General features: G+C 42.3%; 1 long non-coding RNA gene across 1 annotated transcript; it reads right to left on the bottom strand.

The window, feature by feature from the left end:
• Positions 1-6631: 6631 nt before the first annotated feature.
• Positions 6632-25475, bottom strand: LOC117520599. The gene is made up of 4 exons (XR_004563700.1): positions 25335-25475; positions 22296-22298; positions 14880-14886; positions 6632-6643 (listed from the first exon to the last, which is right to left on the bottom strand). It is a non-coding gene; the product is annotated as an uncharacterized LOC117520599 (long non-coding RNA).
• Between the last annotated feature and the right edge of the window lie 855 nt (positions 25476-26330).

The raw sequence follows: 26330 nt of genomic DNA on the forward strand, positions 1-26330 counted from the left end.
AGGGGGCGGGACCACTCCTTCCCAAGGTGTGTTCACAGGCGAATGACGTCACTGACAGGCGTGGAAAAACTCACGCATGCGCATGAGGGTTCAAGCATGTCTGACGTAAAAACATGAATGAAATCCATCTAGTTTTTGAAAAAAATAAAAAGGACCGTTACTTTATTGACAGACCTCGTATTTATTCTTTAGTATTTTATCCAATCATATTGGTGTATCATTGATAGGTATATGATAAGTACTGTAACATATCTTTCCTGTGTGGTGATATCAGCTGTTGATGACTGACAGTTGACACAGTGCTGTCTGAGGGCTCAGAGATCATGAGTGTTCATCTAAGGGTTGTGCCTTTGCATTTTACACACTGAAATTCCTCCCTTTTCCTTGAATCATTTAATGATTTGAGCAGAGGTACCCGTATTCACCTGAGTGAAGAATTACTTGCAAAATTGTCAGTTTTTCATAATGGAAGCAGACTTTTGACATCAGTGAATCCACACAGTGGTTCAGTCTTTTAAATGTCCTGTATAATTGTAGTAAATTATCAAATGTGTGCTGTTTCCTAAATGTTAAGATATTTATGGCACATTTTGATCATCTTAGTTTTCAGATTTATTCTGTATTTTATGCAGTAGGTGGCGCTATGCACCCCTGAAGCTGGTTTGCAATCCACTGATAAACAGGAAGAAGTAGCTTCATATTTGCTCTTAATTGATGGGTGTTAACAGTATTTCCATACTGTGGCCACTGACATGTCAAAGTGAGCGCCTAAAGGCAGCGATTCATGATGAATTTAGACATGACATTGGCAGCCACACAGAACTTTAGCAAGATGTTAGACAGACAGAATAATCATTTGACAGTTTGACAGCGTTTGACAGTGGCGCAGGCTTTCAACTTGAAAATCCCCAAACCAGACTGCAATGATAATAATCCATTCTTTGGCAGAGTTTGGCAGCGATTGGACCCGTTTGCAGAGAGGAGTTGGCAGGATAGCATCCGTACAAACAACACAAATTATAGGTGGAATTATGCTGTGGGGAGAGAGAAATATGCAAATCTCATCCAGTCTTCAAAGATTGTTTTTAAACAATTCAGTCATTTTGTCACATGGTTGAGAACAAACTGCAGATCCTCGGCTCATCTTTGATCCTCAAAGACTCAGCCTTTCACCGACACTGTTACTGTAAGAAATGATGATTAGAACACAAACTGTTTGAAATAAAATCATTAATTATTGATTTCCTGGTGTTCTGATGACCCATAACTACATGATAGTAAATGCTACTAATGTTCATAACTAATAAAAAGAAAGAGAGCTCATCATGTTAAAGACTATTTACAGACAATATTTTTGTTCCACTGTCTTTCATGTGAAGGATGTCAGCACCTCTTTGTCTGGCACTTCTTAGATGAACCTCTTCTTTCCTTAGTTTGGATGCACTTTCTCTTTTATCCCACAGGGATTCATCTTTTTCTTCAACAGTTTTTGACTGATATTACTTTTTCATTCTTCTCCACTTCTTCTTCCTTTATTTTAGCTATTAACATTTTCCTCTCTTTAGCAATCTGCAAAATTCCATTTGATTTTCCTATTAATGTAAAGTAAACTACAAAAAAATATTTTAAAGGACATGTAACATGCTGTGCACCGATAACAAAATACATAAAAATGGAGGGAGCTTTTAGCTTTGGTTGAATAATAATGTGATTTTTTTGGGGGGATGCAATATTTTAAAATTTGAAACACATTTTTAGACTGGAACACTTTTTAAAGGAAATCATAATTCTTACTTAATAATAGGACTTCATCAGTCAGTGCATTACAGTGACAACTACTCAATCACTGATCATATGATCTCAAGCTCCATCAGGTTGGATGTGGAGCGTCGGTGCACAGCCATTTTCAGATCTCTCCAGAGATGTTCAGTCAGATTCACGTCTGGGCTCTGGCTGGATCACTCAAGGACATTCACAGAGTTGTCCTGAAGCCACTCCTTTCATATCTTGGCTGTGTGCTTAGGGTCATTGTCCTGTTGAAAGATGAACCATCGCCCAGTCTGAGGTCAAGAGCGCTCTGGAGCAGGTTTTCATCCAGGATGTCTCTGTACATTGCTGCATTCATCTTTCCCTCAATCCTGACTAGTCTCCCAGTTCCTGCTGCTGAAAAACACAGCTGCCACCACCATGCTTCACTGTAGGGATGGTGCCTGGTTTCCTCCAAACATGACATCAAAGGGTTCAATCTTTGTCTCATCATACCAGAGATTTTTGTCTGTCATGGTCTGAGAGTCCTCCAGGTGCCGTTTGTCAAACTCCAGGTGGCTGCCATGTGTCTTTTTACGAAGGAGTGACTTCCGTCTGGCCACTCTACCATAGAGGCCTGATTGGCAGATTGCTGAAGAGATGGTTGTTCTTCTGGAAGGTTCTCCTCTCTCCAGAGAGGAATGCTGGAGCTCTGACAGAGTGACCATCAGGTTCTTGGTCACCTCCCTGACTAAGGCCCTTCTTCCCCGATAGCTCAGTTTAGACGGGTAGCCAGGTCTAAGAAGTATTCTGGTGGAGCTGAACCTTTTCTATTTACAGATGATGGAAGCCAATGTGCTCATTGGGACCTTCAAAGCATCAGATATGTTTCTGTACCCTTCTTCAGATTTGAGCCTCCAGACAATCCTGTCTCTGAGGTCTACAGACTAATCCTTTCACTTCATGCTTGATTTTTGCTCTGACTGTCAACTGTGGGACCTTATATGTAGACAGGTGTGTGTCTTTCCAAATCATGTCGTCAACTGTATTTACCCCAGGTGTACTCCAGTTAAGCTGTAGAAACATCTCAAGGATGATCAGTGATAACAGGAGGCACCATTGTTAAATTTTGAGATTCATGGCAAAAACTGTGAATGTATGTACATGTGATTTCTTAGTTCTGTTTTTATTTTTAATAAATTTGCAAAAATCTCAATAAAAGTTTTTTCACATTGTCATTATGATGGGGTATTGTGTGTGGAATTTTGAAAAAAAAATCAATTTTTTGAATAAGGCTGTAACATAAAATGTGGAAAAAGTGAAGTGCTGTGAATACTTTCAGGATGCACTGTATGTTCTGCTGTGAGACACTGTCTTGTCCACAGAAAAACAGCTCCCTGCATTGGCTTCCTTCTCCAGATGTACTGTGGGGCTCTCAGTACCTTAGCTTAGCCATTGGTTTAACTCAGCTTGCCCACAAAGACTGAAGCTGGTCCATGTCCTGGCTGTCCTGTTAAAAGCGATCATTCATTGTCACTGTTGTGTCAGACTATGTGATTACGCAAGCATCTTTCTCAGCGAGACCGGCTGGTGGTGCAGCACATAGCATCTTAGTTTAGCTTAGCGTGATGCAACGCTGTGGCGCAAACCACAAACGCGTCCGGGTCCCAGCTGGGAGAGGAAACACATTTTGTTAAGAATTTTCTCCTGTACACACAAAAGGAAAGGATAAAATCCACGGTTAGATCCATCATGTTTTGAAGACCATTCTCATGCTGTGCTGGGCTTCAATTCTGCTGTTTGTGTTATGTGTAGTAGTGCATTCAGGGAATATGTAGTCCACAACAACCACAACAACACAGTTTGTCTGAGACACACTATAAAAAACTTTCACGTTTTTCCTCAAAATATTATCTTTGGAAAATCTCTCCACCCAGTCATATGACTACATCCTTGCAAAACAAACATTTTAACCTTTTTTTTTCTTATTCACTGACGAAGTCCACAAAAAACACAGACTTCACACTATAAAAAATTATGGCTTCTCCCATTCATTTTAGAGACATGACCTGAGATGGTGTCACCAAAATTCTTATTCCTCACAGCCTGAGGTTTCTGAGCGTTTATCACAGGCAGGTGAAATCATGCTGGTTTCCCCATGTTTATGAGTTAATTTCTCTGTGCGTATAGCACCAAAAATAATTTTGGTGAATTTCATCATTTTTTTACTTATTTATGGCCCACTCACACGGCACATGACGCTTCCTGAACGAAGGGAAAAAAGTAAAACAAGTCACAATTTGTTGAAAAAAGGTGGACAAAGAGCTTTATCACCAAACAGCCTGCGAAGCAAGAGTGCAAAAGGGACGAAAGAGGAACTAAACAAAACCGAAGCTAGCGATCTCAATGCTTTAAATGAAATGCGCCTGGAGCCACAGCTGGTGCAGTGTGTGTCTGCATCTCTGAGTTCCAGGACTCGCACTAGGACGGAGCTCATAGTGCCTGAGTCCTGGAGAAACTGCAAACAGAAGCTGTGGAGATCTGTGCTCGTCGGTGGACACACCTGCTTTGGTTCCTCATCCAGAACAAAAGAGGGCTTGTCTCCTTCATCAGAACCCACACTGTCTGTCAACACGCTGTGCCTTCCGTCTTGCTCCAATTAAAAAAAAAAAAACATCTGGTGTGCCGTGGTCACTGCTGTATCAATGTTTTACGTTACTAAACCATATACGAGGTCTATTAGAAAAGTATCTGACCTTATTATTTTTTTCAAAAACCATATGGATTTGAATCACGTGTGATTGCAACAGACAAGCTTGAACCCTCGTGCGCATGCGTAAGTTTTTCCACTCCTGTCGGTTGCGTCATTCGCCTGTGAGCAGGCTTTGAGTGAGGAGTGGTCCAGCCCACTCGTCAGATTTTCATTGTCAGGAAATGGTGGAATGATTTGGGCTTTTTTCCATCAGAATTTTTTCAGAAACTGTTAGAGACAGGCAGCTGGAAACCATTAGAAAAATTTATCTGGCTTTCGGTGAAAATGTTACAGGCTTGGTAGAGAATAAGGAGTGTTACTGTCGCTTTAAGGATGGCCCCCAGCAGCTGTGGGGCGCGCCGCGCTCCAAAGCCGCCATCGACAGGCTGAACGACCATTTTATTTCTAAACGGATGGCTGTCTGGATCCGTGACCATCGTGTGCCATTTCTCTGGTTATCACAAGAGCTGGACATCAACCATTTTCCGGCAGATTTCACTTTTAACAAGAGATTTTGTCATGGAAAGCCGAGTGGAGGCTTCGCGCGTCACGATGGATTCGCTACTGGAGCGAGACAAAACCACCTCCGTTTTGGTCTCACAGGACGGCTTTGAGATGGCGTTCAGACAGCTGTCGGTGGTTTTTCCATCGAGTGATTATCCGAGAAATTGTGGATGTGCCTGGACATGCCAGAACATGTCCCGTGAGGCTTCATCACGGCGTTGCTGTGCGCCATGCGGCACCGCCGCGACGAGCGGAATTCCTCTGCACGTCTGTCTCAATGTGCCGAAAAAGTGCTGATATCCACGTCTTTTCGGAGTTTTGTGTGGCCGAAAGGGTGTAGGCTTATAAACGCTTATAAGCTTATAAACGCCCACCCCCCTTCATCAGTTGCTATATACATATATGTATACGCATAACAACAAATAAGAAAAAAGAAAAAAAAAGACAAGAAAGACAAGCAGAGACAATATAGATTAATCAGTAACCTAAAATATCTGTACACAGCAGAACAAACAGCAGTATAACGCACTGATAAAACAGAAGAACAGTAACAAAGTCAGTTAACCTGATTTATTGTACTATACCAAGTACCAGATAATTTAATACTATCGGAACAGCTATTCCAGATTTTAACACCTTTTACAGAGACGGAGTGACTTTTTACAGTAGTTTGAATCTTTAAGCTGTCAAATACTAATGTTCCTTTCAGGACTCCCTCATTTTAAACAGTTCCTGGACATGTTGAGGTCAGAGTTTATTGTTAACTTTATACATGGTCTGTATCGTAATATAATCAACCAAGTCCCAAAATTTCAAAATGTGTAAGCAAGCAAACAGTGGGTTTGTTTGCTCATGATATGGTTTTTATTAGGGCCTGAGTAGGAAAAAGTCCTACGAGGACCCTATTGTAATTGCGCTGTTTATTATTATTATTTATTAGGGGTAGGGTTATTTTTACTTTAACAGGTCCTGATGTCACATAGTTAACCCAATCAACTTCATTCCACTTCTAAAACATGCAGAACAAGTTGGTGAATGAAGGCGATGATCGCTGTGAAGTTACGAGTAACGGCATCTGTGTGGCAGTGTGCTGAAAATAGACCCTTCGCCATGAAATTACGTTCTTCCTTTTGACAGCTTTAATGTTGTCATATCGTCATGAAAATTGATAGACATGTCAAGCATGACAACCTCTTACAATTCATAGGGGCGTCACCCATAGGTGGGTCAAAATGCTTCAATAGCGCCCCCTTGAAACGTTCAAAAACCCCTCCCCATAGAGTTTTTTTTTGGAGTAGGGAGATGAAAATTGGTACATGTGTGACTTGCATAGATGTACAAAAAAGTCTCTTGCACCGTTGGTCTACTCCAAACAGGAAGTCGGTCATTTTTACACGTTGTATTTGAATGAACTCCTCCTAGGGATTTTGTCCAATGCACTTCAAATTTCTTTCTCAGCATCCAGAGATGATACTGATCAAAAATTATCGAAAGCTTTTCTCTATGTCGAAGGGTGTGTCCGCTATGGCGCCGCCATTTTGACCCTTCGCCATGGAACATCAAGTCATGATAACTCCCTCATGCTTTGCCTGATTGACATGAAACTTCACATGTGTGATGACAGTTGGCCCCTGAACACACCTGGCCCCTCTGTTTGTGCTCTGAGTGCCCCCTAGTGGATAAACAATCAACTGGTCATAACTCCTTCAAGCTTTACCTGACTGACTTGAAACTTCACATGTGTAATGAGGGTCAGTCGCTTACCACACCTTGCCCCTCTGTTTGTACACTGAGTGGATGAACTATCAACATGTCATAACTCCTTCATACATTGAACTGTGTGATGAGTGGTTGCCCCTGTATGCACATGCCCACATCTTGCAACAAGGGGATGCGCTGGCCTCGGCAGGCGGTTGCGCGGAACAAGAGCCCGTATATGACTGCTTGCAGTCCTAGTTTTACTTAGAACTCTTATAGCTTTCTTTTGTAACATAAATATTGGGTTTGTGTTTGTTTTATATGTGTTTCCCCAAACCTCAATGCAGTAGGTCATGTATGTTACAAGCAATGAATGATACAGTGTAACCAATGAATGCTGGGAAAGCTTTATACAGAATCACGATAACTTTTGACATTTTGGATTTAACATAACTGATAGTTTTCCAACTTAATTTATCATCGATAAAAACTCCAACAAACTTGGTTTTGGTTACTATTTCAATTTCAGCATCATTCAATAATACATTTCTAGTTAAGTTCCTGGACTTATTTCTGAATATAATACATTTTGTTTTACCCAAATGAAGCGATAATTTATTTGAATCAAACCAGCATTTATTTTTTTGTAGTTCTCTCTCCATCATGTCCAGGAGTTGTCCCAAATGATCCCCAGTACCAAACACAGTTGTATCATCAGCAAACAAAATACATCTCACAGACGTGGAAACCAAACCTATAGCATTAATACACAACAGAAAGAGTAACGGCCCAAGGACTGAACCCTGGGGCACCCCTTATGTAATCCTCAAAAATTCAGAATATGTCCCCCCAAAATGGACACACTGATACCTGTTGCTTAAACAGCTAGCTATCCAATCAAGGGCCAGTCGTCTAATACCATACTTCTGTAATTTGTCCAATAGTAACGTGTGATCTATGGTATCAAATGCTTTCTGCAAATCAAATTCCTACAGTGTATTTCTTCTTCTCTATTGCGTGTGTAACTTGTTCAACAAAATCAATTAAAGCCAGTGAAGTAGCACAATTTTTTTCTAAAACATACTGTTGTTCAATGAGTATGTGATGTTTAGTTATGAAATCGTTCAACCTCTTTACAAATACAAATGTCAATATGTTTACTATGGAGGAATGCAGTCACCTGTTCCTCCCATTTCGTCATGATCGCCATCCTCAGAAGTAACTCCCATTACCGCTTGTGAAAAGGACCTTGGTTTGATTTTTAATCCAGAGATGATGACATCGTTCATTCTTGAATGCTGCTCCAAGTCGGACACCCGATTTTCCAGATATAAAATTTTATGTTCATATTCAGTATTTTGTCACTTTAGCTGTTTGATTTCACCCAGCAGTTCTGTGATGATGTGGTTCTGCTTTATCAAAGAATCCATTTCTGCAGATAACATGTTCATGGACTCCTTTAATTCGTCCATGTCTTTTTGAAGATTTTTTACGGCCATGTTGCCTATGGGATGCAGTAGATCTTGATTAAAGACAAATCACACTACTGCTGTTCCCGAACTTCCAAAAGCTAGCTTACCAAGGCTAAGCTAGCTTAGTGTAGCCTCCAACGGGCCTCAATGAGCCTCGGGCTTGGGTAGATACCTCCGATAGCCCGCAACGAGCCTCGTGTCTGGCTGGGCACCTCCGACGGGCAGCGATGAGCCGCGGGCTTAGCTGGACACCTCTAATGGGCTGCGACAAGCCTCGTGCCTGGCTGGGCACCTCTGGCTGGATGCCTCCAACGGGTCTCGGGACTTGATGGGGACACCAACACGGCTGCCCTGCCAGCGGACTCCGGACGTGGCGGCGGGTTGTAACAAATAGTACGGCCGTTGGTACAAACACTGATCATCTGCTCTGCTGCTCACTCACTCCTCTGCTGCTCACTTGCATGAACTCCTCTTCAGTGGTTAAAGTTAACTGTTTGAGTTAAATTAACAGCTTTTACAGTGTAGTTGTTCTTATCACCGTGTTTGTGCCACATTCCACAGCTGGTGTTGACCAGAGCCTCATTTTCTGAAAGGATCGGTCTTAAATGTTGAGTGTTTTCAACAAATGCTTATGAGAATGTGTGTGTGTGTGTGTGTGTGTGTGTGTGTGTGTGTGTGTGTGTGTGTGTGTGTGTGTGTGTGTGTTTGAATGCATTTTCCAAAGTAGCTGCTAAGAGTGAGATGCTGCTCTTAAGAGCTTCTCAAGGTGAGCTGTCCATGGTTCTGATTACACATTAGAACACATAAAGTGGCACATTTAATGGATTGCTACTGCTGTTATTATGTATTTAAGGAGCTTTTTGCCAACACTGCAGTGAGAACATATTTTCTATATACTTGTAGAAGCTGAAGCACAGGCAGAGTATCGGGGGAAAGTCATAAATGAGGTGAAGTCTGTGAGCATGGACGGGTTTCACCCTGGTCCCGGTCCCGTCTCCCAGAATGAAACAAAGATGGTTCAGTGCCAGGAGAGCAGCAGGTCTGCCCACCTGAGTTCAGCTCTGATCCTGCAGACCACTGGAGGTTTCCCAGCCCTCAGCTCTTTTACTGCATGTGTCATATTGATCTGTGTGTCTGTGTGCGTGTGACAATGGTTGTCAAACTGTTTTCAAATAACCACTGTATAATTTTTTTTCTTTCAGCAGCTCCTGTTCGAGGCCACGACATCAAATCAATCATTTCCGTCCCACCCTGTCCTCTGCATCTCTCTATGTCTCACCAAGCACCTGCATGCTCTCCCTCAGCACATCTATATAAACCTCCTCTTTAGGGCCTTTCAGATTGAAGGCATCAGCCGCGGAATTTAATGCGCATCAGTGACGTCAGTCATGTCGGAAGTGGCTGCTGTGCAAGCAACTGAAATTCAGACACACTTCAAAAACTTCCATTGATGAGCTGAACACCATGAAGTCCAGCCAGAAGAAAACATCTGTGCTCTTCAAAATGGGAGAAAAGTGTCTTCAACAACTCCACCAGAGGTCGAAGCTGCAGAAGAGACATTCATCTGATTAAATGTCCCGCAAATCCAGCAAACCAACACCTGCTTCTGCGCATCTAAATAAAACAAATTTATATTTTTCAGAAATTACTCTGTCCTGATCACAACATTAAAAGCAATCACATATTCTGATTTAATTATACGTTGAAATTATAATAGGGTCCTCATAGGACTTTGTCCTACTTGGGCCCTAATGGCTCAATTAAAAAAAAAATGATTTCATCATGAGGTTAATGTCACATTAAGAAATCTTACTTTATAATCACACTGCAGTCATTGTTAAATCATCTGTTGCATTTATAATAAACATTTGTATTTATTTACAGTGTCTGTTTTTCCGGTTGAAATGCAGATAACAATCTACCAGACTTAAAAATTGACACATTTCCATGTTATTTTATTTGTCTAAAAATAAATGTCCAAGTTTCCTTATGTTAAACAAGAAATCATCTAATCTGAAATAAGATAAGACTTTATTGATCTCACAGTGGAGAAATTCACGTCAGCTCTTAAAAAACACACAAGATGGGTGTGAGTAGAGGAAAATGTGCATCAACCAGCGTGTGCAAGGATAAGCAATACATAATAATACTTGTAACAATACAATAAAATAAGAAAATGAGGTATAAATACTGTAGAATATATATATATATATATATATATATATATATATATATATATATATATATATATATATATATATATATATATATATACACACGAGGACTGTCCGTAAAGTATAGGTCCTTTTTATTTTTTTCAAAAACTATATGGATTTCATTCATATGTTTTTACGTCAGACATGCTTGAACCCTCGTGCGCATGCGTGGGTTTTTCCACGCCTGTCGGTGACGTCATTCGCCTGTGAGCACTCCTTGTGGGAGGAGTCGTCCAGCCCCTCATCGGAATTCCTTTGTCTGAGAAGTTGCTGAGAGACTGGCGCTTTGTTTGATCAAAATTTTTTCTAAACCTGTGAGACACATCGAAGTGGACATGGTTCGAAAAATTAAGCTGGTTTTCAGTGAAAATTTTAACAGCTGATGAGAGATTTTGAGGTGATTCTGTCGCTTTAAGGACTTCCCATGGTGCGAGACGTCGTGCAGCACTCTCAGGCAGCGTCATCAGCCTGTTTCAAGCTTAAAACCTCCACATTTCAGGCTGTTGATCCAGGACGTCATGAGAGAACAGAGAAGTTTCAGAAGAAGTCGGTTTCAGCATTTTATCCAGATATTCCACTGTTAAAGGAGATTTTTTTAATGAAAGACGTGCGGGTGGATTGCAGCATCGGCTTGCAGCCGCCGCGACGCTCCGTCACAGGAAAAACACCTCTGTTGAAAGCCTTAAGGACAAGTTGGAACATGTCCAGCTGTTAAACAATTTCTCATATACTCACTCCACTGAAAGCCATCAAAAGCCAACTGGATTTTAACAAATGGTTATCAACACGGAGGTGTTTTTCCTGTGCCCCTGCGCCGCGTCGGCTGCGTCCCGACACGCGGACCCGTCCGCACATCTTTCATTAAAAAAATCTCCTTTAACAGTGGAATATCCGGATAAAATGCTGAAACCGACTTCTTCTGAAACGTCTCTGTTCTCTCACGACGTCCTGGATCAATAGAGCCTGAAATGTGGAGGTTTTAAGCTTGAAACAGGCTGATGACGCTGCCTGAGAGCGCTGCGCGACGTCTCGCACCGTGAAAAGTCCTTAAAGCGACAGAATCACCTCAAAATCTCTCATCAGCTGTTAAAATTTTCACTGAAAACCAGCTTAATTTTTCAAACCATGTCTACTTCGATGTGTCTCACAGGTTTAGAAAAAATTTTGATCAAACAAAGCGCCAGTCTCTCAGCAACTTCTCAGACAAAGGAATTCCGACGAGGGGCTGGACGACTCCTCCCACAAGGAGTGCTCACAGGCGAATGACGTCACCGACAGGCGTGGAAAAACCCACGCATGCGCACAAGGGTTCAAGCATGTCTGACGTAAAAACATATGAATGAAATCCATATAGTTTTTGAAAAAAATAAAAAGGACCTATACTTTACGGACAGCCCTCGTATGTATATATATATATATATATATATATATATATATATATATATAATGATTGGAATTGAAAAAAATAGGAGCATCTTATTTACAATATGTGAAGTGGAATTTAGATGTGATAAGGTGACACTAGTGCTGGGATTTGTAAACAACTTGTTATTACACATGATTTGTGAACACATTAATATTGCACGTGATTTGTGGACATATTATTGCATATGGTTATTTTACAGTGTTATTGTACAGTCTGACAGCAGCAGGGATGAACGACCTGCGGTATCGTTCCTTCTTGCACTGAGGGTGCCTCAGTCTGTCACTGAAGATGCTGCTCAGCCCCACTACAGTCTGGTGCAGAGGGTGAGAGGAGTTGTCCATGATGGATTGGGTGGATAATAGGTAATTTATGGTTTTAATTGACAAATGAAGAAAGGTTTCTAAAGAATATTTTATTGTTTTACAATTTTAAATATTATAAACTTATTTTACAGTAATTATAAATTAATTTGAGGTTAAAAAAGATTTGGATTTTCTTCAGAAAACCGCTGTGTATAAATGAGCAGTTCTGTGAGACATTTCTGCAGTGATCTGTATATAACACAGTGTTTTATACAGATCAGTGGTTTCTGCACTGCAGTCTTCTGTGTTTTGGCCTGATGCCTGGTTTCTATTCAGCAGTGCGAAGGTACGCCACAGCGCACATCAGCGAAAGTTGGATTGGGTTGAACTTTGACGGCTTAGGCGGCTTGACAACCAGTGGCAATGCATGCTCCTGGTGAAATATCGCTTTTAGCTCAGTTTTTGAAAATAAAAGGCCCATTTGGCCTTCCTTTTCTCCCTGTGCCTGGTGGCTCCATCCTCAGCATCCTTCTCCCTATGTGCCCTGGGTCCCTCCTCTGCACATGTCCACACTCTCTGAGTTTGTCCCCAAACCTTCCTACCCATACTGTCTCTATATGTTCATTCCTAATATGTCCTTCCTCTTCACTCCCAAAGAAAATCATTGCAATAAAAAACTTCTGTTGCTAACCTGTTTTCTTTCAGTGTGCTGTCTGTGTGATGTAGAAGGAGGAAATACTCTGAAAAGACAACTTTAGTTCATAGTGAACTAATTTTATCTTGAATGAGATATTTTAATTTCTTATATTTTCTTATATTTAACACTTCATATATTCAGTAGTCTTTATAAAATAATGACAAAGCAACATATTCGCTGCAAAGGCAACAATGGAAAAATTACACTGAATGAGTCAGTGAGTGGGTGAGTGAGTAAGTGGGTGAGCGAGTGAGTTAGTGAGTCCAGGTCAGCCACCTTGCACAGACAACAGCTCGAAAACAAGAAGTCTTTTAACTCACCAAATTAAAAGGAGCACAAAATAAGAATGACATGATGAGTTAATATGAACTGCTGGTGTCTCCATTTGTCTTCAAACATTTACATACCCCAGCAGAATGTATGATTTTTTTTTTTTTTTTTTTTTGGCCATTTTTCAGCAAACATGAATAACACAAAAGTCTTCTTTTTTCCTTTTCTTTTTTAACTCATGGTTAGTGATTGCATGAAGCCATTTATTGCCAAACAACTGTGTTTGCTCTTTTTAAATCATAATGGCAACAGAAACTAACCGAATGACCCTGATTATAAGTTTACATAATCTGGTGATTTTTGCATGTTAACAACCTGTGATCTGTTTGCTTGTAATCAGTGTGTTAGGGTTATGTTTTGGTCGGGTTCTTTTTGGGATTTGGTTCGTGTGGTCTGGATCCCCTCATTCTTTTAGGTCTTTGGATCATGTGTCTGTTCTGTCTGGTGTATGAGTGAGCATCCCCCCCCCCTTTCTCTCCCTCTCTCTCGCTCCCTTTCATTTCTTACTTGTGTATGCTTTGTTCACAGTCAGTCCCAGTTTCTTTTTCTTGTACCACACCCTGTCGTCTCTCCAGTGTATCATGTCTGTTCATATCACAGCATTATTCATCTCATTCTTTTTTATCTATCTTCTTATCTTATTTTTCTCTGGTCACTTTGTCAATGGTTTTGGCTCTCGGCCCCCCTCTTAAAATAGAACATTGCAGTAGTCCAGCCTAGAAGAAATGAATGCATGAATCAGGGTCTCAGCATCAGCCATACATAGGATGGTACGAATCTTCGCTATATTTCAAAGGTGAAAGAAAGCAGTCCTCATAATATCTCTAATGTAGGGGTCAAAGGACAATGCAGGATCAAAAATTACCCCAAGGTTCCTCACTTTGTCAGTGTGATGTATGTCACTGACCGGACGGAGACAGCATTCATGATCACTCACCTGACCAGGTGTGCTGCAGCGTGGGCCACAGCAGAATGGGGTCATCAATACCCCACTGGTGCTTCACTTGCAACCATTGTTCCAACACGTCTATGGGGCGTGAAGCTGCACGCTCCCTTATGAGGCTTAAGCAGGGCAGCCTTGGAGTCACAGACTACACCATAGACGTCTGAATCCTGGTGGCTAAGAGTGAGTGGAACCCAGCAGCACTCCTAGGCATCTTCCAGGAGCTGTCAAACAACATGCAAGACCAGCTCCTCCCTGTAAACCTCCCCGAGGATCTTGATGAGCTCATAGCACTGGCCATCCAAACTGAGCGACATCTACTGGATCGTCCTTGCCATGCAACTCGATTATCTGCTCAATGCCCTGCCACACCACTGAACCGCTCATCCTCCTCCAACCACGTCAGAGCCGAATCACCACATTGCAGCACCAAAGAGCCCATGCAGCCAGTCTGGTGGCCCAGGTTATTAAAAGATGTAACTGATTATGTTAATGCTTGCCAAATGTGTGCTATTCATAAGACAAGATATAGGCAGGCGTATACTGTTGTGTTAACTGCAGTAGATAGATTGTCTAAGATGGCTCACTTTTTCCCTCTGCATAAACTTCTCTCGGCTAAAGAAACAGCTGAGGTAATGCTCTCTCAGGTATTTAAATTGCATGGTTTTCCCCAGGATATCGTGTCTGATCGGAGTCCTCAACTTGTCTCCAACTTTTGGAGAGCGTTCTGCTGCCTCCTCTGGGTCACTGCCAGCTTAACCTCAGGCTACCATCCACAATCCAATGGCCAAACAGAATGCCTTAACCAGGAACTCGAAAAAGGACTCCGAATTCTCACCTTTCAGCATCCTGCCTCATGGTCATCTCAACTGCTTTGGATAGAACTCACTCATAACAGCCTACCTTCTGCATCTTCTGGTTTTTCCCCTTTTCATGTTGTTTATGGTCATCAACCTTCTCTGTTTCCATCCAAAGTTCATAACTCTTCTGTTCCTTCAGTCCTTGTGGGTGCAAAGAAAACCCACAAATAACTTCAGCTGAAATACAGGACTCTCTGAAAAAATGTGGTGTGGCTGTTTCAAGATGCACAATAAGGAAGCACTTGAAGAACAATGTGCTGCATAATCCAGTCACCAGAAGAAATCCATTACTATGCAAATGTTACAAAGTATACCACTTACAATATGTCAAACAGCACAGAGAATAAAGTAATTTTGAGTGATGAGACCAAAATTGAACTTTTTGGCCACAACAATAAATGTTACATTTGGAGAGGAGTCAACAAGGCCTATGATGAAAGGTTCACCTTTCCTACTGTGAAGCACAGAGGTGGATTGCCGATGTTTTTGGAATGTATGAGCTAAAAAGACACACAAAACATAGTCAAGTGATGGCAGGATGAATGTAACAGGTAAAGTTGCACTCATCAGCCTGGAAGCTGTGCACGGGACATACTTGGACGTTCCAACATTACAATGATCCAAAACACAAGGCCAAGTCGACCTGTCATTGGCTCCAGCAGAATAAAGTGAAGGTTCTGGAGTGGCCATCTCAGTCTCCTGACCTCAATATCATTGAGCCACACTGGGGAGATCTCAAATGTGCAGTTCATGCAAGACTGCCCAGGAATTTACAGGAACTGGAGGCTTTTTGCCATGACGAATGGGCAGTTTTACCATCACAGTAAATAAAGAGCCTCATCTACAACTACCACATAAGACTCTAAGCTGTCATTGATGTTAAAGGGGGCAACACACGGTATTAATAAATGGAGTATGTAAACTTTTGATCAAGGTCATTTGGGCAGTTTCTGTTATCATTTTTTATTTAAAAAGAACAAACAGTTGTTTGACAATAAATGGCTTCAGACAACCACTAAACATGAGTGAAAAATGTTGCTGAAGGATCTGGAGTGGCCATCTCAGTCTCATAAATAAACATACAGGTCTTCGTGGTGGCATCAAGCATGGCTGTCACAGAATAAAGCACCTCACGCTGCACACCACTGCAGTGCTTACACACACACACACACACACACACACACCTCACAGCTTGTGGACACCTCCACATGCCACTGGGCAGTCGTGTCAGTGCCATATCCTCAGGGATCACACCAGCAGCAGAGGCCTCTGCAGAGCTAATCTCTATGATCAGCTTCTCCATGGGGGCGAGAAGAGCAGTCATATTTTCTGGAATTCTCCAGGGGTTTGCTGTAAACCTGCAGAGAGCTCAGGGCCAGCAACACAAGCACCTCATGCCATTTTCTGTTCCTCCAAGCTCTGCCTCATATCAAATGTTGAACTCCACCTCTTGACAACATCCTGTTGAAGTTATTTGAACTGGCATCCTGAGCTCATTCTGTACATTTTGTAGGTGAATGTCTGTGCTTGAAATGGTCCACTTCTCTCTCACGATGTGCACAACTCTCTTTGCTATCTTCCATTTGTCAAACATGTTTTCAAGAGTGGATGTAATTGCAGCTGCTGTGTGTGAACCAGAGTGTTTCTGTGAGTGTAGAATGGCTTTTTTTTATGTCCATCTGTCCACTATGCAGTGAGGCTCAATATGCTAACAGGGCATACACGCCATATCCACATGTCTGAAGGTGAGTCCTTCCGGGATATGTTATCTTGGAGGACTCTAGAGGCAAGGTACCGACAGACCCGAAGGGCAGCAGCCTCTGCTGTGGGGGAGGCAAAGCAGTGGGTGTGGGAGGATTTCAGAGAAACCATAGAGAAGGAATTTCGGTCGGTACCAGGGTGCTTCTGGCGGATTGTGAGGCACCTCAGGAGGGGAAAATGGGGAACCATCCAAGCTGTCTACAGTAAGGATGGGACTCTGTTTAACGCAACTGAGGAGTTGCTCAAGGAACAATTTGAGGAACTCCTGCATCAGACCAAAGCGCCCTCTATAGTAGGGACATAGCTTGAAGGTGATGGAGGATTTTCATCAGTTTCCCTGGTGGAAGTCACTGAGGTAGTCAAACAACTCCACAGTGGCAAGGCCCCGGGGATTGATGAGATCCGTCCAGAAATGCTGAAGGCTCTGGGTGTGGAGGAATTCTCTTGGATGAGACATCTCTTCAACATTCCGTTGAGGTCTGGGACAGTGCCTAAGGAGTGGCAAACTGGGGTGGAGGTCCCCATATTTTAAAAGGGAGACCAGAGAGTGTGTGCCAACTACAGGGGCATCACACTACCAGCCTCCCTGGTAAAGTCTACTCCAGGGTGCAGGAAAGGGTTTGGCTGATAGTTGGACCTCTGATTGAAGAGGAACAATGTGGGTTCTATCCTGGTCATGGAACAACCAGCTCTTCACTCTCACAAGGATCCTGGAGGGTGCCTGGGAGTATGCCCTCCCAGTCTACATGTGTTTTGTGGACTCGGAGAAGTGTACGATAGGGTACCCTGGGAGATACTGTGGGAGGTGCTGCGGGAGTATGGAGTGAGGGGGTCCCTTCTCAGGGCCATCCAATCTATGTACTCGCAAAACGAGACCTGTGTTCGGGTGCTCGGCAGTAAGTTGGACTCGTTTCCGGTGGAGGTTGGCCTCCACCAGGGCTGCACTTTGTCACCAATCCTGTTTGTGATATTCATGGACAGGATATCGAGGTGTAGTCGGGGGTAGGAGGGTTTCCAGTTTGGTGGGCTCAGGGTCTCATCACTGCTTTTTGCAGATGATGTGGATTTGTTGGCTTCATTGGCCGGTGACCTCCAACACTAACTGGATCGGTTTGCAACCAAGTGTGAAGTGGCTTGGATGAGGATCAGCACCTCTAAATCTGAGGCCATGGTTCTCAGCAGGAAACCAATGGATTGCCTACTACAGATAGGGAATATGGCCTTGCCCCAAGTGAAGGAGTTCAAGTACCTCAGGGTCTTGTTCATGAGTGAGGGGACAATGGAGCCTGAGACTGGCCGGAAAATCAGTGCAGCAGGGGCGGTATTGCATTCGCTCTACCGTACTGTTGTGATGAAAAGGGAGCTGAGCCAAAAGGTGAAGCTCTCAATCTGCTGGTCAATCTTCATTTCTATTCTCACCTATGGTCGTGGGGGTTGGGTCATGACCAAAAGAACTAGAACGCGGGTACAAGCGGCTGAAATGGACTTCCTCAGGAGGGTGGCTGGTGTCTCCCTTAGAGATAGGCTGAGAAGTTCGGTCATCCGTGGGGAGGTCGGAGTAGAGTTGCTGCTCCTTTGCATTGAAAGGAGCCAGCTGAGGTGGTTTGGGCATCTGGTAAGGATGCATCCTGGGTACCTCCGTAGGGAGGTGTTCCAGGCACATCCATCTGGGAGGAGACTTTGGAGAAGTCCCAGGACTAGGTGAAAAGATTATATCTCCACACAAGTCTGGGGTCCCCTGGTGGAGCTGTTGCCCCCACGACCTGAACCCAGAAAAGCAGTTGAAGATGAATGAGTGAGTGAGGTTCTTCATTTTTCACTTATTTGGTTGTGAAGGTCTGGTTGACAGTTAGGTGTAGTTGTCAGATCTTGTTGTGTATTTACAGTATGTGCTTCCAGCATGTGTTTGCAGTCCTTGTCTCCTGTGTATCATTGTGCTCTCAGATTTATCACTGGTAGTAGCTACCTTACCCATCAAAGCGAACTCTATGCCAGGGCTGGCATATCCTCTTTGGAAGCAAGGCGAGTCATGCACTGGATGACTTTGGTATATAAGGCACTTGTTGGGCTGGTTCCGACTTATCTGTCCAATTTTCTGCAGAGAACTGTAAGCTTCTATGCCTTACATTCAAATGACACTTTGTATTTTTCTGTTCCCGATGTTCCAACAAAAAAGGGAAAGAAAGCTTTTAGTTTTGCCTCTCTCTTTTCTTGGAATGCCTTCCAAACAGAATTGAAACTGCCTGGGCTGGTTAACTGACAACTTTCCAATCACTATTAGAAAACCATCAACGGAAATCTTTTGGACAATGTGTATGTTTTAAACGCTGTCTTTAAATGCTGAGTTTTACTGTGTTAGAGTTTGCATTGTTATTTAAAATAATTGTGTCCATTGGTTAGCTGCTTGTGGTTGTATTTTATGGTGGTTGTGTTGTTTTTATTGTATTATTATTGGTTTGCCTGATGGTGTGTGCTGTTGCAAAGAGGTCTTGACCTCAGTGGGTTTTCTTATCTGGTTAAATAAAGGTTAAATGAAAAAAAAAGAAAAAAAAAAACTTGTCTTTCTGAACCTGTGTCACCTGTGTTCTTCAGGCAGGTACAGTATGTTAGGTCAGTGTTTTCTCCACAACCGCTGAAAAAATATGGATGTTGGCAGTGTTTCAGAAGAAACGCCCTAACAGATAACTGATGTTATGGGGTAGTTTTTGCTATCAGCAGCACTGAAGACATTCGGGCTGACATTTAAAGCGGTCTGGTTATGAATGTCTCTGATGTCATTTGCAGTGATACAGTTATAGTGCATCCAGAAAGTTTTCACAGTGCTTCACTTTTTCAAACATTTTTATTTATTGTGACAGCCATTTTCTAAAATGATTGATTTTTTTTTTCTCAAGAATATACAAATAACACTCCATAATGACAATGTGATTTTTTTGTTTGTTTGTTTAGATTTTTTGGAAATTTATAAAAAAGAAAATAAATCACATGTACAAGTATTCACAGTCTTTGCCATGAAGCTCAAAATTGAGCTCAGCTGCCTCCTGTTTCCACTGATCAACCTTGAGATGTTTCTACAGCTTAATTGGAGTCCACCTGGGGTAAATTCAGTTGATTTGACATGATTTGGAAAGACACACACCTGTCTACATATAGGGTCCCACAGTTGAAAGTCAGAGCACAAACCAAGCATGAAGTCAAAGGAATAGTCTGTAGACCTCTGAGACAGGGCCTTAGTCAGGGAGGTGACCAGGAACCTGATGGTCACTCTGTCAGAGCTCCAGCACTCCTTGCTGGAGAGAGTAGAACCTTCCAGAAGGACAACCATCTCTGCAGCAATCCACCAATCAGGCCTGTATGGTAGAGTGGCCAGACAGAAGCCACTACTTAGTAAAAGGCACATGGCAGCCACCTGTGGTTTTTTGAAAAGGCACCTGAAGGACTCTCAGACCATGAGAAACAAAATTCTCTGGTCTGATGAGACAAAGATTGAACTCTTTGGTGTGAATGCCAGGCGTCATGTTTGGAGGAAACCAGGCGCCATCACTACAGTGAGGCATCTTGGTGGCAGCATCATGCTGTGGGGATGTTTTTCAGCAGCAGGAACTGGGAGACTAGTCAGGATTGAGGGAACAATGAATGAGTGGCCCAGCCAGAGCCCAGACCTGAATCCGACTGAACATCTCTGAAGAGATCTGAAAACAGCTCTGCACCGATGCTCCCCATCCATCCTGGGGAGCTCTGAAAATCTCAGATTTGGGGAGTGTCAGTGCTGTGCAAAGATAGGTGGTCCAAGTTTGTAGCATCATGTTCAAGTAAACTTGAGGCTGTAATTGCTGCCAAAGGTGCATCAACAAAGTATTGAGCAAAGGGTGTGACTGTATTTGCACATTTGATTTCTTAGTTTTTTAATTATTATTATTATTTTTTTAATATATTTGCGAAAAATTCTAAGGAACTTTTTCATGTTGTCATCGTGGGGTGTTGTGAGTAGAATTTTGAGGTAAAAATTAATTTACTCCATTTTGGAATAAGACTTTAACATAAAATGTGGAAAAAGTGAGGTGCTGTGAATATGTACTGGATGTCCTGTACGTATTCATTTTGAAAATAAATTTGATTTTATTTGCTTGAGGCTTAGTAAGTTAGCACAATAATATTGTGTTGTAGTTGTAGTTTTGACATAATTTTCAAAACCTATAAAAAGTGAATTTTTATTCCAGAATCCTCATCTGGATCACCTACAAAATTTAATGGATTCTTCCGTGGGCTAATATGGGGTGGGCAACGAGGGCTGAGACACTGCAGGTTTTCCTTGCAATCAATCACCTCAGCAGGTGGGTTGCTGATGAGCTTCTCCCCTGAAACTAAACACCTGATAATCAATGAAATCACCTGCTGAGAAAATTTATCATTAATGAAATCACCTGCTGAAGTGATTGGTAGCAAGTTGAGCATGTTGATCCATCTTGATTAGTGTTGATCCTTAATAGAGCGTGACAGCGTTCTTCTCTGACATGCACACAATTAAACCCTGCTGCACCGCATTCAGTTTCATTGCTGCAGTATGCTGAGTGAGGCCAAATCGGCTAAAAGTCTCATTCCAGTGCTCCTCAGCACACTTCTGCAGGTGTTCCACCTGCTGCATGTGCCTGATTTTTGGGAAAACGAGTGAAATGAGAGCCGCGTGGAGCCACACATCTGGCTCTCTCCATCTCCTCCTCCTCTCTGTGCCAATCCATGGCCCAGAGCCCAATTAAGCATGCAGTCACAGAGTTCTGCTGTGGAGCAAACTGGAGCGACCTGAATTGTTCAGCAACTGACGGTTGGATGAATATGGGGTATGTGGAGACAATTTGCCTCATTCACAACATGACAGAACTTAACGATACGCTGAATAGCTCACAACAGCACACAACAATGCAGAACATTATTCTCGACCATGCGTAAAGGTTCCTGATAATTCTCCTGCAACACATGCCATTAATCGTAATGCTTGCAAACAGGTTGCAGCAGTTCCTGAGGACACCTGATGCATCTGCCTCAAATCATCACATTCGTGATCAGCGGCCAAGAATGTATACTTCATGGCATTCGTGACTTGCCATTGTTAAGTGTAAACACAGCTTAAGTGCCCCATGATGTGCCATTACCAAGTAATACACGTCATGCAAGTGTGTCACCCCCTCAATATATGTGGCGTGCGAGTGTGTGGTGCTCCCCCCCACCATGAACCAACATTTTCAGGTGCCTCTGAGGTCACTGGAGTGCGATTGCTGTCCAGCACAGTGCACATCTGGAAGGCTGTAATGTCTAGTCTGACTTTTAGTCTGACAAGTCTGACTTGTTGGCTTCTGGTTTATTCTTCTCTATAAGAGTCAAGACAGAAGTCAGACTACCAGAGCAAGAATTTTAGCTGAGGAAGCTTCTGTGACTTGAAGCAAAACGTCCTCACGTCAAGCAACCAGTCCAGTCGAAGATTCAAGCTTCTCTACTATCGTGTTATGAAGGACATCAACTTACAACACTCCACCGTAAGGCAAGTGCATGGGCATGCTGTCCTCATGTGGAAATACATCAAATACACATACTGCCTTTGCAATGGGCAGCAGCAAACATGGCAGCATGCACAGCATCACCCATGTGAAAAGCTCCATGTTATCATGTGAACACAGCTGGCAATCGGACTGTCATGTCCACCACTTGAGTTATGGGCCATATGACGCGATGTCCTTTGGTGCACCACTCACTAGACACCTGGATACGTGGGGCCGGCTGGACATACAGCGCTGGCTGATGTGTGCACATTATGTGAGCATGGCTTCATTCTTGTCAGTCCATCAGCGTGTTTATGTGCATGACCATGGATCATGCCATGTCCAGAGAGGAACAGGAGGATGATACTTGTGTTCTCCGCTCTTTATAACAGGAATTAATTATTAAAAACTGCTGTCTTTTATTTTTGTTTAGAGTGATAACAGATTCATGACCAGTTTCATCATTGTGTTATATTTAAACAGTACATTCATTGTTTCTCTAATGTTCTGAATCTGTGCTTCCCATTATTGTGGGCTTCCATGTATTGGTTGATTTACATACAGTGAGGAAAATAAGTATTTGAACACCCTGTGATTTTGCAAGTTCTCCCACTTAGAAATGATGGAGGGGTCTGAAATTTTGAATGAAAATGAATGAATGAAAATTGTTTATTTTGAACATTTGATACAACAACAAATACAAGATAGATCAGTGAAAACAACAACAAAAAAGTTACTACTGTGTACCCAACATGTCTGAAAAGGGGTAGGGTGAAGCATCATCTTATTTAGCCCTACCCCTTCTTCCCCACAACCAGTAATACCCTTTGCCACATATACACATAGATTCCTACACACCTAAACCGATATATATATATATATATATATATATATATATATATATATATATATATATATATATACAAACATAAATATACACCTACACATACCTACTTACATACAAAATACTATATATTTATAAGCTGAAGCAAAAAAACAAAAACACCCTAACCCTCATTACCCTTCCCTTCCCTGTACCTAGAAAAAAAAACATATTTTCATATTCATTATTCATCTTAGGTGCATGTCTACTGTGAGAGACATAATCTAAAAAAAAAATTATTTCATGAAATAAGTATTTGAACCCCTACCAACCAGCACGAATTCTGTCTCACACAGACCTGTTAATTTTTCTTTAAGAAGCCCTCTTATTCTGCACTCTTTACCTGTATTAATTGCACCTGTTTGAACTTGTTACCTGTATAAAAGACACGTGTTTACAAACTCAATCAATCACACTCCAACCTGTCCACCATAGCCAAGACCAAAGAGCTAAGGACACCAGGGACAAAACTGTAGACCTGCACAAGGCTTGGATGGACTACAGGACAACAGGCAAGCAGCTTGGTAGAAGACAACAACTGTTCTGATTATTTATTAGAAAGTGGAAGAAACACAAGATGACTGTCAATCTCCCTCGGTCTTGGATTCCATGTAAGATCTCACTTTGTGGGGTAAGGATGATTCTGAGAAAGCTCAGAACTACACAGGAGGACCTGGTCAATGACCTGAAGAGAGCTGGGACCACAGTCACAAAGATTACATTAGTAACACATGATGCTGTCATGGTTTAAAATCCTGCAGGGCAGCAAGGTCCCCCTGCTCAAGCCAGCACATGTCCAGCCCCATTAGAAGATCACCAGTGACCATGTGGATGATCCAGAGGTGGCATGGGAGAAGGTTATGTGGTGAGATCAGACCAGAATAGAGCTTTTTGGAATAAACTCCACTTACCATGTTTAGAGGATGAGAACAACACCAAGAAAACCATCCCAACCATGAAGCATGGGGGTGGAAACATCATACTCTGGGGGTGCTCTTCTGCAAAGGGGACAGGACGACTGCACCGTATTGAAGGGAGGATGGATGGGGTCATGTATTGCGAGATTTTGGCAAACAACCTCCTTCCCTCAGTAAGAGCATTGAAGATGGGTCATGGCTGGGTCTTCCAGCATGACAATGACTCCAAACACACAGCCAGGGCAACTAAGGAGGGGCTCCGTAAGAAGCATTTCAAGGTCCTGGAGTGGCCTGGCCAGTCTCCAGACCTGAACTCAATAGAAAATCTTTGGAGGGAGCTGAAACTCCAAACCTGAAAGATCTAGAGAAGATCTGTATGGAGGAGTGGACCAAAATCCCTGCTGCAGTGTGTGAAAACCTGGTGAAAAACTACAGGAAATGTTTGACCTCTGTAACTGCAAACAAAGGCTACTGTACCAAATATTAACATTGATTTTCACAGGTGTTCAAATACTTATTTGCAGCAATAACATACAAATCAATTATTAAAAAATCATACATTGTGATTTCTGGATTTTTTTTTTTTTTTTTTACATTATGTCTCTCATAGTGGACATGCACCTAAGATGAAAATTTCAGCCTACTCCATGATTTCTGAGTGGGAGAACTTGCAAAATCGCAGGGTGTTCAAATACTTTTTTTCCTCACTGTATGTCTAGCATGTAATTGCTCTGCTGCTGTGGGAGCGCAATGTGGTGCAACACATTCTACCTTCTTTCACTCTGTTCATGTACTCGTACGAGCGTGCACAAATCCATCACCACAGTGTTGTTCATGCTTGTCCAACCGTGTGTCCCTCTCAACAGCAGATGGAATTTTTTTGTGGTTGCCCTGTTCGTTTTGTCATGGTTTTTCATCTGGTTCCTGCTTTTTTCACCCAACTTTGTGTTATTTGTGAAGGTGCCTTAATGTTTGTGGAAATAGTCCAATGATGAATATCTGAGGGGAAGCAGACAACCACATGGAAAAGAGCCTGAATGTATGACCTTTTCCCACAGTTCTACATTTTTAGAGCAATACCAAAGGCAATTAAAGCATATACCTTATTCTAGGCTGCATTTAACACAAAAAGGTTAATCTTAAAGCAATGCAACAAGGAAGGAGTTCTGTAAATATGCATAATCCACATGAGTTGTGTCTGTTTAAATCTAGTATTAGATATGTGCTTCTTATGCTTGTCTTTGATTATACGACTGATGTGACTGCTAAAATAACAGTAATTAAGAGATTAACTTATTTATTTATTTATTTATTTGAATAGGGACAATGCACATTAATGAACATCAGTATAAAAACAAATGTAAATATGCCAGATTATAGCTACAAAGCTAGTTTTCATCCATAGTCCCTAGGCAGGCAAATACATAAGAAAGAAAATACGAGGTCTATTAGAAAAGTATCCGACCTTATTATTTTTTTCAAAAACCATATGGATTTGAATCACGTTGTTGTGTGTTGGGGGGGCTTGGCTGGACACTGTTTTGTTGAGTTTGTGTTTGTTTTCCTTCCGAGGTGGTCTGGGACTGACCTCTGGGAAAATTGTGCTGCAGAAGAGTCTCTCACCTCTGTGATGATTGGTTGCACCTGTTGCATCCTTGTGCGGCTCTTTATCAGGATGATCTGCAACACCTGTGACATTCACGTGCAGACTAAGGACTCTCAGCTGGCGTCAATGAAGAAATGAGGAGTTGCATTTAAGCCAGCAGTGATGAGGGCTGTTTGCCGGAGAATACAACCTTGTTACGACCTTGTATCGACCGTTGGGGACGCTGAGGGCCGCTCCAGAGTTTGACGTTACATCTGTGAAGGAGGACTAGGGTGAGAGGCAAAAGCTGTCAGCACACGTCAGAGGTGATTATCTTTAAAGGCTTATTTGTGAATATAATGTGGTGTTTTTTGCACAGCTAAATTTGAACATTGAAGAAATTGTCTTGTTTGCTCCTCGCGGCTGTGGTGTGCGGAATAATAAACCTACACAAGCCGTGAGCAGCTGTTCATCTGAATTAACTCTGAAACCTGAACTGAACGTGTTGCTGATAAGTGTGCCTTTAATAGCTTTCTGGTAATAGTATCGAATAATCTCACCTCTGTTCCCCCTCCACAGAGTACAGTTCTGGGAAAAGCCACCTGGGGGGTGTCGGCGGAAAACCTGAGTCCAGAACGTTCGGCCTCCGGTCCGTTGAGGCACTGAGAGAGCGCGCAGCCTCTTCACCCCACCAGTATTATTTA

The sequence above is a fragment of the Thalassophryne amazonica genome, chromosome 11 (genome assembly GCF_902500255.1).
Source record: "Thalassophryne amazonica chromosome 11, fThaAma1.1, whole genome shotgun sequence".
In the NCBI taxonomy this organism is placed as follows: Eukaryota; Metazoa; Chordata; class Actinopteri; order Batrachoidiformes; family Batrachoididae; genus Thalassophryne; species Thalassophryne amazonica.